The sequence below is a fragment of the Castanea sativa genome, chromosome 8 (assembly GCF_040712315.1).
Source record: "Castanea sativa cultivar Marrone di Chiusa Pesio chromosome 8, ASM4071231v1".
NCBI classification, from domain to species: domain Eukaryota; kingdom Viridiplantae; phylum Streptophyta; class Magnoliopsida; order Fagales; family Fagaceae; genus Castanea; species Castanea sativa.
The window spans coordinates 16,184,053-16,200,414 of NC_134020.1; positions in this window are offsets into that span (position 1 = coordinate 16,184,053).

The window sequence follows — 16,362 nt, forward strand, 5'->3', positions numbered from 1 at the left end:
TTGAGCAAGTTCCCAAGGAATCACAAGAAAGGAAAGCACATAGAGAGAAAGTATCACATCATTCGAGACATTGTTGCTCGTGGAGATGTGGTAGTAGCAAAGATTGATGGTGCAAAGAATCTAGCGGATCCCTTTACCAAAACCTTGCCCCAAAGGACTTTTGAGTCACATTTGGAAGAGATGGGAGTTAGATTAGTGCACAATAGTCTTTAGGGCAAGTAGGAGATTGTTAGGATGTGTGCCCTTAAATCCTATTGTATGATGCTATGTATTTTATTATTTATGACATTATGTATGACTTAATGTTGTGTTTAATAAAGTTGTTTTATTATTATCTAAAAATAATGGTAACATGAATATTGTGACATTATCATATAGTCCCTGGACCGTGTGAGATTTATTATTCTTCCAACGACTGTCAAATGAATAATAAACTCACGACTTATATTTGCATGAACTCTTAATCATGAGAGAATAATGGACTTGATCATGAGGTGTAGGTTGCTTTGATATATCAGGAGTGAGATCTAGAGTAATGGTTAAAACCTCAGTATGTTGGGCAACCACATTTAGTGTTGATGGAATATATATTCTCAAGATGGAATTCATAGTCCCTTAACGGAGATACAAAATATTCCCTTGAGATAAGTTTAATGGGATTGTTATTTAGAGAGTTGGGCCTAACCACTTTAGTAAAGAGTTACTAAAGTATATATATTTATGGAATTGGATTTCATAAATATATAATGAATAACTTTAAAGGATTAAACCGGGTACTCAAGGAATTAAGATGTAGTAATCTACAAAGTGGCAGTCTTCTTTCATGACTTTGTATTACTACGAATATTTTTATGAAGGGGTTGCATGTACAATAAAGTCTTGGGATATAATTTATAAATAAGGCCTAGAGTGCAACTTTATTTATATAGTGGTATTAAATATAGTTAATGGTAACTTTGGACTTGTCAAGAGTTGACAGAAAAGCTCAAGGCCCATTGGAGCTAGTGTCTTATTGGTCCCTTTTGGTTCCACTTCAAGCCACATACTTAAGCCCAATTGGAAAGGCCCAAATGGCCAGCCCAATTAGATAATCGGTTAGACATAAATGGAGAAACATACAGAATTTTCTGTAGAGAATAAAAAGAACACTATTACGAAGTAGTGCATGTTAGTGTTAGACAGTTTTTTGACATTCTCCCTTTGGAACTAATTGAGAGACCACACATCTTGGGCGTTAGTGGAATTGGAGTGAAGATTGAAAGTGTTCCCAAGTGATTTTGATCTTCGTTTTTAAATTCACCGCTACAAGGTACACTTTCTAGTTCTCAAATTCTAAAACTTATATAGTGCATGTTAACATTTATGAATGAAGTAGATCCATTTTTCTTCCGCTGCGCACATGCATTTTTCCTTCAATTGGTATCAGAGCGGTCTTCATTTTGTATCTGTTTAACATGTTTTGAGTTTTGGAATTGTTGAAAATAGTTTCATGTTGTTAGAAAATAGTTTTCTGCATGGTCGTTGAAATTATTGTTTGATAAAAACTGATTTTGATGTTATGATGTTGTTTAATTTTTTCGTTTAAGTATCTTAAATTGAAATTAAGGCTATAGCATCAATGAAATTGAGTTTTGATATCAATTTCTATTCATTATGACCATATAATGGTTTTTTTGTTAATGAAAACGTTGAAAAACTATTTTTTGGAAATTTTGGAAAATTCAAAATTCGCGACGCTCGATCGATCAAGCATCTGTCGAGCATCAATCGAGCTTCGTACAATTGATTCTCGATCGATCGAGAATCTATCGAGGAGTGATCAAGTTGACAGAAGATTTCTCGATCGATCGAGGATTTGTCGAGAATTGATCGAGCTTCGTAGAACTTTTTCTTGATCGATCGAGAATCTATTGAGGATCGATTGGGCAACCAGAACTTTTCTCGATCAATCGAGGTACATCCTCGATCGATCGATGACTGTGGATTCAGAATTTTTCCAAATTGTTTTTACATATATAAAAAGCAAGGCAATGTGTAATTAGTTTATGCATGTTTTTAAACTAAAAACATTTATTTTAAAACATCTAGTGGGAGAGAAATACAAGGGTTGGATCTCACGGCCTCCATTATCGGTTCATATTTGTGTGGGATAAGCACCTCGTCTTGGCGTATATGCCTCGCGATCCCAAAGGAGGGTGTTTATTTCATAGTACTACGAGATTGAACTTACCTATTTAAAGTAGTGTGGACAAACACCTTGTCTTGGCGCATATGCCTCGCGATCCCAAAGGAGGGTGTTTTGTTTTCATGGTACTACAAGTTTAAACACTATAAAGGGAGATGAAATGTGGCTACACATGATTCTAGATAATGGTGTACACTAGACTAAGGCTAATGAAGGAATTGGGCTATTCATAGAGAAAAAAGGCGAGAGGAATGAAGTGACACGACTGTTCTAAATGACCAATCCAAAAGCACCACGTGTCACCTGGTATAGGTGATTAATGCCCTCATTTAATTGCCCAAACCTCAAGGAAAGACTGTTAAATGCCCTCATTAATAATTCATAAGACGAGGCAGTTAATGACCCAGAAGATCCCAATGCACTTTGCGATCTGTCGATCGTCCCGACAAACAACAAAGTAGAAGGTATTTTCAACATGAGTGTTTTCTTCTAAGGATGAAGGACCCCCGACTGACAACTCATCAAGACAAGTCCTACCCCACCACGAGACCCGTCGACGTCATGGAAATCTGTCAACTTCATGGGATTCGTCGGGTACTTAGCAAATGATCCTAATGGGTGGAGAGAACTTAAGAGATGACGGATGGATAAGACGCACAACGCGACTAGAGAATAACACATAGGATGATGGATGAGTTTGTGTGAACCTGACGATCAGACGTGTTGGGCCCTATAGGCCTTATGTATTCTACGCGCATAAGCCTCTACATAAAAATAACTTTTGTTCCACACCCTAAGGCCCTATTCCACTTTTGTGCCTTCTCAACATGGGAAGTAAGGCCCTGAGATCTCAAAGCATTAACTATGTATCCTCCACACAAGGAAAATACCTACATTCATGGGTTCTTAGCTAACCCTCCACCGCTATAAAAGCACCAAGCCTCATACCTAAGGTATGCAAAAAATCCTTAGCTCTTACACTATGAGTTCTTGGTGATTATTTCACTGACTTAACTTTCGGAAGGTCTTTGGCCGACACCCCACCGGTGCTTTCTTTTGGTTCATTGTTCTCTTCTTCTTCTTCAAATACCCTAATTGGCGGGTGTGTGGATGACAAGCTCATTGACGATTTTTGGGCATCATCAGACACAAAGCATGTTAAAGAAGAAAGATATATATATTTTTACATGTAACAATTACTACAAGAAATTGGTTCTATTACAAAGGCCACAAAATGCTACAAAAGCCCCAAAAAAACTTAAAAAATATTTTGTAGCACTTTTCAGACTGCTGCAAGAGATGCGAAACAATTTGTCTGTTGCATCACTTTTAAGAATTGCAATGTTTATGGAATGTTGCAACAAATAACAAACTTGCAACAGTTTTTGACAAACACTACAATAAAGTATGTATCATAGTATTTTTCAAAACGTCGCTAAAAGTTTTTAAAGAAGCACATTTTTTTAATTTTTGAAAAGCATATTTTCACTATAATTGATTTTTATAAAAATTAAAATTTATTTTAATAACTTGATTGCAGATACTAGCTCATATTTAAATTACAAATAGACAATGCTCCAAATATTAAAGAGTATACATGAAAAAAAAAATTGTCATTTTATTCTAATAATGTGATTACACCACAAAGTTTCATCAACACACCAATAAGTACAAACACCAATGTTGTGTAATTCAAAAATTAAATGAATGTTTTATTCAATTTATCAATAGTTTGTTACAAAATAATGATTTTTGTTTCACGATGAATGATTATTGCACCAAACTACTACTTAGGATTAGGGATGGCAAAAACACTCTGACCCACGGGTACTCAACCTAACTCGACTTGCGAAATAATAGGGTTGGGATTGAGTTTTAAAAATCAAACCTGTAGCGGGTTTGGGTGGGGTGCGGGTTTTTGTGATACCCACCCCGAAACCCAAACCTAAACCCAAACCCAAACCCAAACCTGCATATACCATAATTACAAAAAAACTAGGATACACACACACACCACTTATCTTAACCTAACCCTAACCCTAACCCTAACTCTCACTCTCCTCTCATCAGCCACCTCCCTTACTCCCTCAGTCCCTTACGCAGTCATGCACTCTCACTCACTCTCACTCTCACAGCCTCACTCACTCTCACCCTCACGCACTCTCATTTGTTCCCTCATCCCTGCATCCCTACATCACCACCGTTCATTACTCCCTCATTCTTGCATCACCGCCGTTCGTCATTTTGTGCCCACAGTTCTCCTCAAGTTCAACTCTAATTTCTTTTTCTTTTTCTTTTTCTTTTCTTTTTGGATTTTGGAAATGTGTCTGGTTGGATGTTGATTGATGCTCTTTAATTTTCCTATGATTAATGCTCTTGTTGATGCTCTTTTAGCTTAATTCCATGATTGATGCCCTGATTGATTGCTTTCAATTTTCCCTATTGTTTGGTTGCTAAGAAAAAAATAAAGGAGATTTTTTTTATTTGTTTGTTGTTTATATGATATTATTATGCTTATCTATATGCTGGTTTAGCTTGAATTTGATGATTTTTTCCTATTTGGATATTATTATATTGTTTTTTTGTAAATATTTTATTAGAAATCAGCTTAAGTAAACCAATTGAAATGGATGGTTTAAGTAGCTTAGAGGTTTTGAATTAATTAAAGATTTTCTGGGTTCGTTATATTTTGTTGGAATTTTTGAAGGCTTAGGTGATATTAAAAGAACATAGATCAATTCTGCTTATATGATTTAAGGTTTATATGTTTCGATGTTCTGTGATATTGTGTATTGGAGTTAGAATCCAATGAATGTATGTGTTTTTTTTTTTTTTATTACTGAGTACTGACATGTGGGGGAAAAAAATAAGAAACTAAGATTGGTGCTGGAATCCTAGATGACACTACACACAAAGTACACTATTCGAGTTTATATTTTTACAACTTTATATAGGGTAACCCGATGAAATGTCATATTCAAGACTATAGAGGAATTGATATATGCTTAGAATTGGTTATGGAGTGAAATTAAAGGTAAGCGATTGTATAATTTGTATTTATAAAATGAGATCAAAATTGTATTTTTATATTTGATAGATTTTTGTAGCAGGTTCTTCAACTATGTTAGGAGATTGTATAATTCAAACAATTCTTGATAATATGGAGTCTAATGAAGAGGACGAAAGTTGTGTCACAGCTGTGGAGGATTAGACTTGTTGGATTAATTTGGTAGCTTTTTAATTTCTTGGACTTGTTGGATTAACTTGTTAGTTTGTAATTATCCTAAACTTTTGGGATTTATTTTGTAACTTTTTGAATTTGTTGTAATAGTCTATTAGATTTGGACTTGTGGGATTTATTTTGTAGCTTTTATTTTTATGTTTAATAGGTGATCTTAGCTATGATTTACTGATTTATGATTATATGATGATCTTAGCTAGGTGATTTATTTCCCCTTAAAAAAGAGCTAGGTGATTTATTGATTAATGATCTTAGCTATGATTTATTGATTTATGATTAACATGTAATTTATTGATTTATGATAAACAGGTTTGTAATGGTCCTATGACTTGAATTTATTTGGCATTTGGGTCATGGTATAGGGCTTGAATCTGGGAAAATATAAATTTTTTTATTGGGCCTCGGTATAGGCTTTAGTCCAACATAATTTTTTTAATTGGGCCACGGTTTGGGCCCTGAAGTGGCATGGCTGGACGAGGCTTGTGAGGGCCCAATGGGGTGGGTTTGGGGGTTAAAAAACCCCGTTTATTAAACAGGATAAGTTAAGGTAACGGGGGCGGGTTCGGGCATAAAGAAACCCATCTCGAACCCGACCCGTTGCCATTGCTATTTATGATTTTTACCCGCAACACAAATTACAATAATAAAAATTAGTAATGTCATCTACAAAAATTATAATTCCTTCATCACAACAACTCCAACATAAATCATGAAACATATGAAAGAGTCCTACGTTTGGTATGTAAACTAAGATCCTACCATACAAAGTTGTTTCACCAATCACTTTTAGTCCTAAGTTCCAATAATCACTAGGCCACTACCAGTTACTTACTTCAAATAACACAATTGAAAAAAATTCTAAATTGAATCCCAATCTACAAAGCATGAAGTGAAACTACAAAATAAAATCAATAAACCTAGATCCCCCACAAAAATACCTGCGAATAGAGCTTTAGGCTTATTTTAAAGCTGAGCTTGGCAAGTAACCTGCACTCCTTAAATCCAGCAGCCTTTCCGCTAGGTTCTTTTAGCTTCCTACCCTGAAAAATTGCTCTCAAACTTGCCCTAAACAATCCAGAAAAGCCCAATATTTCAATCCCCTCCCCCCTCCCATCAAGATTATTCTAAAAGAATATATTATCTCTTTTCATCATCGGTGGTAGGTGTGGGTCATGGTGATGTGAGTTGTGGGATGTGGTTTTAGGGGTAATGTGGTGATGGGTTTCTGTCTATGTCATGGTGGATTGCAGTGGTGGGCTTGTTTGGTGTGGTGGTGGTGATTGATTGTTGGCGGTGGTGAATTGTGGCTGTTGTGGTGTGGTGAAGAGAGAGAGAGAGAGACATTGTTATGGTAAGAGAGAGACAATGAGGAAGAGAGATTAAATAGAGTGAAATGAATAAAAAATTGAATTGTGTTGGGATTGATATGAAAAATAAAACTTGGGATGTTGGGTAAATTGTAAAATGATGTTGTGAATCTGATAAAGTAACTTTTGTGATATTAAGATAGATTTTGTTTTACAATCCCAGATGTGAATGCTATTATATGATTTGATTACCATGAATATTTATTACAATGCATGATTGGATTCGAGTTTGACTCTCAAGTTAATTCTAGCATGCCAATCTATGTTTTTATGTCCATGTAATCAAAATGAACCTATTCTTAATATTATATATATATGTTGCTTGATTTAGCCATTTATAACCACTTCAGTTTCCTTTGATTATTAATTAAATCATATGATGAGTGCTTGATTTTATGGATATAGCTTGATGATTACTTGAATTCATACTTGAAATTCCATGTTCACCTCTTCTTGCATGGTTTACAAGTTTTTCCATGATCAGCCTACAGTATGCTATTCTCAATTCTGTGTCAACCTCATCGATTTTGTCCATGTAGTACTTGAATAACATGCCTATATTAACATGATGACGTACTTTCATTGAATCCATGCATGTACTCGGAAAATCTGATGAATATATCTTAGTGTTGTGGGGAGTAAAAAGACCCAGGTGGGCATATGGGCCTTTGGGCTGTAACATGGAGGGTCGACCTGTTCCAGGATTAAACTCTATGAGTTGGCCCATACGCCGAGGGTCCGAGGATACAGCCGAGGGTCCGAAGATACAGCCGAGGGAGAGTTTCACTTCGGATAGATCCAAGAGAACTCCAGATTTTATTATAAAGGTCAAAGCACAACTCTGGAAAGACTAATGGATAAAATGGGACATCCTGAATCTTTTAGATGCATCAGTATTAAAGAAAATATCAAGAGTAAAGGCTGCCACCTCCGCATTAAAGGCTCTGCACCTACCTCCCTAGCTGTATTAATGGGGAGGTGACCCCTAAACAGTGAGGTGGAAACTTCTAGTCACTGTTCAAAAAGTATCGGGGAAGGAAGTATAAAAGGGGGGTAAAGGCCAAAGAAAGAGAGGGAGGGAGAACAAAAAAAAAAGAAATAAAGAAATTGTAATCTTGAAGGAAGAAAGAGAAATAATAAAGAAGTAGTCCTCGACTCGAGTCCGAGGAGATCCATTCGTCATTCTCGTTTGTTATTTACTTGTGTTTGTTTATAAAAGCCTGTTATCAAGCTTCCCGTACTTCTAACCTAGATTTCAAGCCCACACACTACAAATTTTATTGTTTAAGGGTCATTGGGCTTGAGCTCATAATCTTCTTTGAGTCCAGGTGCAATTGTGCACTTACAATTGGCGCCGTCTGTGGGAAATCTAGTCTAGAAGGAGTGGGAATACTATGGCAGGCTTGGGTTCTCACCATGCAGAGTCACAGGGATCACAACCGGAAGATCATTTCGAACGTCTTGAACGTCGAAGGGATCGTGAGAGAAATGTCCATACAGAATACCCAAGCGCTAGCCATACTCATGGTGGGGGTGGCACCACCCACGAGGAGGGTTCTAAGTCCATGCAGAAGGAGATCAATCGTTTGAAGATAAAATTACGCCGTGCTAAACGTAGGTTTTCACCGTCCTCATCTAATCCTTCCTCAGAGGAGGAACGGGGAGGTAACTACAGCTCAAGATCATGCTCACCCCCTAGTACAATGTCCTCTGGTGAGAAGGATGACCAGTCAGCTCGTAGACATAAGAAAGCTCCTTCCAGGGGCTTAGGGAACGATGCTATGAGTCGGGCACTGCACCAACTCTCCAAATCTCCATTTTCACGGAGGATTGAGAAGGGGAGGCTTCCTAGGAGGTTTACTCAACCCACCTTTACCATCTACAATGGCCGAACTGATCAGGTGGAGCACGTGAGTCACTTTAACCAGAGGATGGCAGTGCACTCTCACAATGAGACCCTAATGTGTAAAATTTTCCCCTCTAGCTTGGGACCTGTTGCTATGAGATGGTTCAACGGCCTTAAATCGGGATCTATAGGTTCGTTTGGGGAGCTTACTAGAGCATTCGCTTCGCGGTTCATCACGTGTAGTAGAGTACCTCGGCCATTGGACTCGCTGTTATCCATGACCATGAGGGAAGGGGAGACGTTGAAAGCATACTCCGACCGTTACTGGGAGATGTTTAATGAAACAGATGGCGACTTTGATGAGGTGGCGCTTAATACCTTTAAGGTAGGCCTTCCTACTGATCATGACTTGAGAAAGTCTTTGACTAAAAAGCCCGTCCGCAGTGTACGTCACCTCATGGACCGTATTGACGAGTACAAGAGGGTGGAGGAAGACCAACAGTAAGGAAAGGGTAAGGAGAAGGTTATCCCGCAAGAGAGAAGGGATTTCAGGTCGGACAGGTACCACAATAACAAGCCGAGGCGAGATTACGTTGGGCAGTTCGGCTCGGCAGCACCTCAGGCAGTGAACACGGTGTTCCGAGAACCAGTACATCGATTCCTGCTGGAGAAAGTTCGTAAGGGGCCCTTCTTTAGATGGCCTGATAAGATGGCAGGAGACCCTGCAAAGAGGAATCAGAACCTCTTTTGCCAGTATCACCAGGATGTGGGCCACATTACTGAGAACTGTTGGACCGTTTGGAACCACGTGGAGCAGCTTGCCAGTGAAGGAAAACTGAAGCAGCACCTGTGCCAACCTAGCGGGCAGGGCAGTCAATCTGGTTCAAACAATCAAAGGAATAATTCATCTTGGCCGGCGTTAGGAACAATTAATGTTATTTTTGTTGCACTTGGCAGGACCGGCTCGGCTCCCACCAGGGTGTTGACAGTTTCACATCCTCAGGCCGAGGAGTTGGGCTGCAGGCCGAAGAGGTTGAAGCTAAATTTGCCCGTCTTGGGATTCTCCGAGGAGGATAAGGTAGGGACTAACCAACCCCATGATGATGCTCTTGTAGTTACGCTTAGGATAGGGAACTACGATGTAAGGAGGGTTATGATAGATCAGGGAAGCGGTGCAGATATCATGTACCGTGATCTATTTAAGGGGTTAAAATTGAAGGTGGAAGATCTTACTCCTTATGACTCGCAACTTATAAGCTTCGAAGGGAGGGCCGTTGTGCCGAAGGGACAGATTCGTTTGCCCGTTCAATCTGGCTCAGAAACGGTGGAAGTGGATTTCATTGTCGTTGATGCGTACTCTCCATACACGGCCATCCTTGCCAGACCTTGGCTGCACGCTCTGGGGGCTGTGTCCTCTACTTTGCATGTTAAATTTAAATTCCCCTCGGGGGAATGTGTTGAGGAGATCCTCGACAGCCAATCGGTGGCCAGGCGGTGCATATCGGCTGCAGTACTGCATCAGACAGAAGCCGAGTCTTCGGCTTTAATTATCAAAGACTTATAGCAGTTAACAGCTCCTGATGCATCTGGAATGGTGACAGGAGAGGAGACACATTGTGAAGAGTTAGAGAAGTTTCCAGTAGCCGATGACCCAGAGAGGTTCTTCCAAGTCGGCATACTTTTGCCACACCAAGAGAAGATCGAATTGTTAGAATTTCTGAAGGACAATATTGATGTTTTTGCGTGGGATCCTTATGAAGCTCCAGGCGTCGATCCGAGCTTCATTTTTCATCATTTAAATGTCAACCCATCTATAGTTTCGAGAAGGCAGCCACCTCGGCGTTCTTCCAGAGAACATTCCGAGGCTGTGAAGGAAGAGGTGCTTAAACTCAAGAGGGCTGGGGCTATCAAAGAAGTTTTCTACCCCGAGTGGTTGGCCCATACAGTTGTTGTTAAAAAGAAGAATGGAACATGGAGGGTATGTGTGGACTTTACTGATCTGAACAAGGCCTGTCCCAAAGATTTTTTCCCAATGCCGCGCATTGATCAACTGGTGGATGCCACTGTCGGGCATCCTCGGATGAGTTTTTTGGACGCCTTCCAAGGCTACCACCAGATTCCCTTGGCATTGGAGGATCAAGAGAAGACTACTTTCATTACTCCGACGGGGAATTATCATTATAGGGTCATGCCATTTGGTTTGAAGAATGCTGGGGCTACCTACCAAAGGATGATGACTAGAATGTTCGAACAGCAACTGGGGAAGACCGTTGAAGTATATGTGGATGATATGGTGGTTAAGAGCAAAACAATACCCTCACACGTGAGAGACCTGGCTGACACCTTTTAGGTGTTAAGAAAGTACAAGCTGCGCCTTAATGCCTCAAAATGCTCTTTCGGCGTTGGGTCTGGAAAGTTTTTGGGGTACATGATCACCCATAGAGGCATAGAGGTAAACCCAGCATAGGTTAAGGCTATTCAGGACTTGCAGCCTCCTCGGAACCCAAAAGAAATCCAGAAATTAACCGGAATGATTGCCGCCTTGAACAGATTTATATCTCGGTCAGCTGACCGATGTCGTCCTTTCTTTCAGTTGTTGAATAAGTGGAAAGGGTTTCAATGGACAGAGGACTGAGAGTTAGCTTTCCAACGGCTTAAGCGATATCTCTCTCGACCACCCATTCTCTCTCGCCCGGAGGCACATGAGATTTTGTCTGCTTATTTGGCCGTGGCCGTCCACGCGGTCAGCCTTGTCCTCATAAGGGATGATAGCGGGGTGCAAAGACCGGTCTACTACGTTAGTAAGTCTTTGAATGAGGCTGAGGTGCGCTATCTGCCATTGGAAAAAGCACTTCTGGCCGTAGTTCATGCTACGCGCAAACTTCCTCATTATTTCCAGTCTCATACGGTGGTGGTCCTGACCCAATTGCCTCTCAAGGCGGTGTTACGCAGCGCCGATTACTCTGGCAGGGTGGCAAAATGGGGAACCATTTTGGGAGCTTTTGATGTTAAATACAAGTCTCGCACCTCGGTGAAGGGCCAGGTCCTCGCTGACTTGGTGGCAGAGTTTATCGAACCATTACTAGAAGAAACTCCAAAAGAAGCACACATGGATGGAAAGTCAGTTGGAGTGATCACGGCCGCAGTGCCTTTGATTTGGAAAGTGTATATGGATGGGGCTGCTAATCAGAGAGGATCTGGTGTTGAACTTGTTCTAATGTCCCCAGAGGGAATTGTCTTCGAAAAATCTTTGAGATTGGCATTCTCGGCTACTAACAATGAGGCCGAATATGAGGCAGTCTTGGTAGGTATGCAGATGGTGTGTAGGATGGGTGGAAAGGAAATCCATGTGTTCTCGGACTCTCAGTTAGTGGTCGGCCAAGTCATGGGGACCATGGAGGCTAGAGACCCCAGAATGCAGGAATATTTGGCTCAGGTCAAGCGTCAGCAAGTTGAATTTGACTCCTTCATCCTAACTCACATCTTTAGAAGTGGAAACACCCATGCCGACTCTTTAGCTACGTTAGCAACGTCCTCGGCTCAGGGCTTGCCCAGGATTGTCCTTGTGGAGGACTTGCTGGAGTCAACTCTTACCCCCGCCAAGGCAGCCCGCATTCAACTGATAAGGCCTGGGCCTAGTTGGATCAACCCGGTTATAGCTTTTCTTAAGAATGATATTCTTCCTGAGGACAAATCTGAAGCAGAAAAGATACGTCGAAAGGCGCCACGTTTCTAGTTGTCCGAGGACCAGAAGCTATACAAACGATCCTTTTCAGGACCGTACTTGTTGTGTGTGCACCCTGAATCAACGGAAGCATTACTGGAGGAACTGCATGAAGGGATTTGTGGAAGCCACACTGGGGGACGGTCCTTAGCCTATAGGGCCTTAACTCAGGGTTATTGGTGGCCCAATATGCAGAGAGAGGCTCAAGACTATGCCAGAAAATGTGATCAATGCCAGAGGTTCACCCTTAATATTCATCAACCTGTTGGGGTTCTTAACCCTCTCTCCAGTCCTTGGCCTTTTGCCCAATAGGGACTAGATATAGTAAGGCCATTTCCGAGAGCTGCCGGAAACAAAAGATGGCTTCTTGTGAGAACAAACTATTTCACTAAATGGATTGAGGCCGAGCCCTTAGCAAATATCAGAGATGTTGATTCCAAGAAATTTATCTGGAAAAATATTGTCACTAGATTCGGTATACCACATACACTTGTCTCAGACAATGGCGTTCAATCTGACAGCAAGGCCTTTAGGTAATATTGTGGTGACATGGGTATCATAAATAGATACTCCACCCCAGCTTATCCTCAGGGAAATGGGCAAGCCGAGGCCGTTAATAAGGTCATAGTCAGTGGGCTTAAGAAAAGGTTGGACGATGCGAAAGGCAGATGGGTAGAAGAACTCCCTCATGTTCTGTGGACGTATCGGACCACCCCGCGCAGGTCCACGGGAGAAACGCCATTCTCTATGACATATGGAGCCGAGGCGGTGATACCTCTGGAATCTGGCTTTCCCACCCTGAAGACGAGTTCTTTTAACCCCCAGAGCAACGATGGACTCCTGGAGAAAGATCTTGACTTACTTGAAGAACGACGTGAGGCAGCCATGGTTCAGATGGCTTATTATCAACAAAAACTTAAACGGGGATATGATGCCCACGTGAAGCTAAGGCCACTATCGCCTGGGGATCTCGTATTAAGAAAGGTTGTGGGCACTTCAAGGAACCTAGCTTGGGGTAAGCTCAGACCAAACTGGGAAGGCCCCTATCGAATTGTTTCAGTAGCAGGTATAGGGTCGTACCGGCTAGCTGATCTAGATGAAAGAATTGTACCACGCCCATGGAATGTATATAACCTGCGAAGGTATTATTATTAATAAAGTGTGTTTTTGTTTGTGATCAGTTCAAAGTTGTAAATATTGCAGGAGTTTCCAACTACTATCCATAAGAATCAAACAGAAACTTGGTTAAGTGCAGTCCTCGGACCACAAACCTTGTGGAAATTGATGTCTTGTCATTTGTTAAACAGAACCTTAGTTATGTCGGGTCCTCGGACCTTCTACTTTGGAGAAATTAACATTTGAAGCTACTGTTCTTAAGAATCAAACAGAAACTTGGTTAAGTGCAGTCCTCGGACCACAAACCTTGTGGAAATTGATGTCTTGTCATTTGTTAAACAGAACCTTAGTTATGCCTGGTACTCGGAACTCCTACAATGGGGAAAATAAAATTTGAAGCTACCGTTCTTAAGAATCAAACAGAAACTTGGTTAAGTGCAGTCCTCGGACCACAAACCTTGTGGAAATTGATGTCTTGTCATTTGTTAAACAGAACCTTAGTTATGCCGGGTCCTCGGACCTCCTACTTTGGGGAAATTAACATTTGAAGCTACTGTTCTTAAGAATAAAACAGAAACTTGGTTAAGTGCAGTCCTCGGACCACAAACCTTGTGGAAATTGATGTCTTGTCATTTGTTAAACAGAACCTTAGTTATGCCGGGTCCTCGGACCTCCTACTTTGGGGAAATTAACATTTGAAGCTACTGTTCTTAAGAATCAAACAGAAACTTAGTTAAGTGCAGTCCTCGGACCACAAACCTTGTGGAAATTGATGTCTTGTCATTTGTTAAACAGAACCTTAGTTATGCCGGGCCCTCGGACCTCCTACTTTGGGGAAATTAACATTTGAAACTACTATTCTTAAGAATCGAATAGAAACTTGGTTAAGTATAGTCCTCGTACCAAACTTTGTTACAATTCTTAATATTTTCTCACTGTTTTTGTTCTTATCACCCTTTTTATGGAAATCATTATCTCATCATTTATTAATTTGGATCTCAAGTTCTTCATTTTTAAATGTTAAGCAAAATGTTTGCAAGGAATGGTCTTCGGACCTTACATCCTGCTGAAAGCAATATATCAGATTACAAATGTTTAATTGTCATACGAGTTACCTAACTTTGGTATTATTTGATGTCTAAATTAAGTTATGCGGCAGCTTTGAAGTCATAGTTAATTGCATGGTGGAGTTGTACATATTTATTCTGCTTCCCCATTAACTGTTTGTTATTGAAAACTCTCATGGCAAGTACAAAAAGAATAAAGCAAAATAAGGACAATGTGAACAAAATTTGAATAAGAATTTTCTTCATTAATTATATACAAAGAAGGGGATTACAGAAAATTCCTATGCTAGGCCCTAAACTAGGGAAGGGGGGTCTTGGTGGGAGCTAATGCCAGCCTCAGTACTTTTCAACTCCAGCTCAAAGGTGGACAAGACTTGTTTCCCTTTGTCTGTTGAAGGAATGAAGAGCTCCACACTCTGGATATGCTCCTTCTCGGCATCACTGCACTCGTCCTTCTCTTTATGGGAACCTTCAGGTTCTGTAGGAGTAGGAACGAGCTCTTCCACTATAGGAGGAAGGGTAGGAGAGGCAGTAACAAGAGGGTCTTCAATTTTCTGTATTTCTAGGACAAGCCTGATGTTCTCGGGCTTCCTTAGCTCAGAAGCTTGAGGAACCCCTACTGCATTCATGGCCTCTCCCCTACCTGCGACAGCACTCCTGCACAAGGCCGCGAGCTTCGTCGCCTCTTCTTGCGTTCTGGTCACCCCCTCCTGATAACTGGCCTTCTTCGCAGCCTCCAGTGCGTGCTGATGGGTGCGAACCTCCTCCTTAGCCCGCGTAAGCTCCTTTTCTAAGTTAGAGCGTGCCTGTTGGACTTGGGCGAGCTCGTCATCCTTTTGACGAAGGAGCTTACGCTGCCCCTCCACTTGGGTTGTCATCGTCTTCAAGCTGGCCTTGTCACCATCTCTTTCTCTTTTCAAGTCGGCCAGCTGGGACGTAATTTTCCCATTCTCTGCTAGGGCCTGGCTTAGAGATCTTTCTGCCTCTTGCCTTAGCTCCTGCTCCATCCCAGCACGCTTCCGAGAGTCATCCACGAACTTCTCGGCAGCGAAAACCTCTTGGATGGACTGCAAAAAGGATAGAAGGTTAAATGCACTGAAGTGTTTACAAACCAATATAGAATGTTAGTGTAAGATGGAACTTACCAGAGCTAAACCCCTCTTCAACGAGAGGAACAGCTGCGGCTGGCCCATCTTCTCCAAGGTTTCCATGTCCTTGGGAAGCAGAAGAGGGCGCTCCAGCACCTCGGCTAGGTGGTGAGCGTGGCCTTGCTGGACCGCCCTGATACTGGAATGGCAGGGAACGGGAGCGCCGTCTAGTCTCAAGTCAGGAGACCAAGTAGCAGGCGCTCGGCGCACCTCGGCCACGTCTCTGATCTCCCCGCTTTCAACTGAGCGGGCGCGCCCTTTGCCCTTGTCCAACTTCTGCTGCTGGGTTAGCACAGACTGTTTCATCTTCTTTTGCTTTTCACCTCCACCCCCCTCAGCCTTCGCTTTCCTTTTCTTCTTGGGATCCTCGGCTGGAGGCTTCGGGTCAGTTGGAGGAGGAGGAGGTAGTGGTAAAGCCGGGGGAGCCTGGGACCCCCTGCTCCCTTCTTTGCCACTCGGGCGCCTCTATCGGTCATCAGGTCCTTTAACTTGTCCATCTCTTCTTCAATAGAACTGTCGTCTGGACGCGCTATCACTAGACCCGCGATCCCAGAGGCCTCGGCTTCTTCTTCTTCCTCGTCGGAAAGGATGACAAACGGGTTTCCGCGAGGTCGTGGGGAGTCCTCGGGCCGAAACTGGTCTATCTCCTCGTCCAAAGTGTTTGAAGA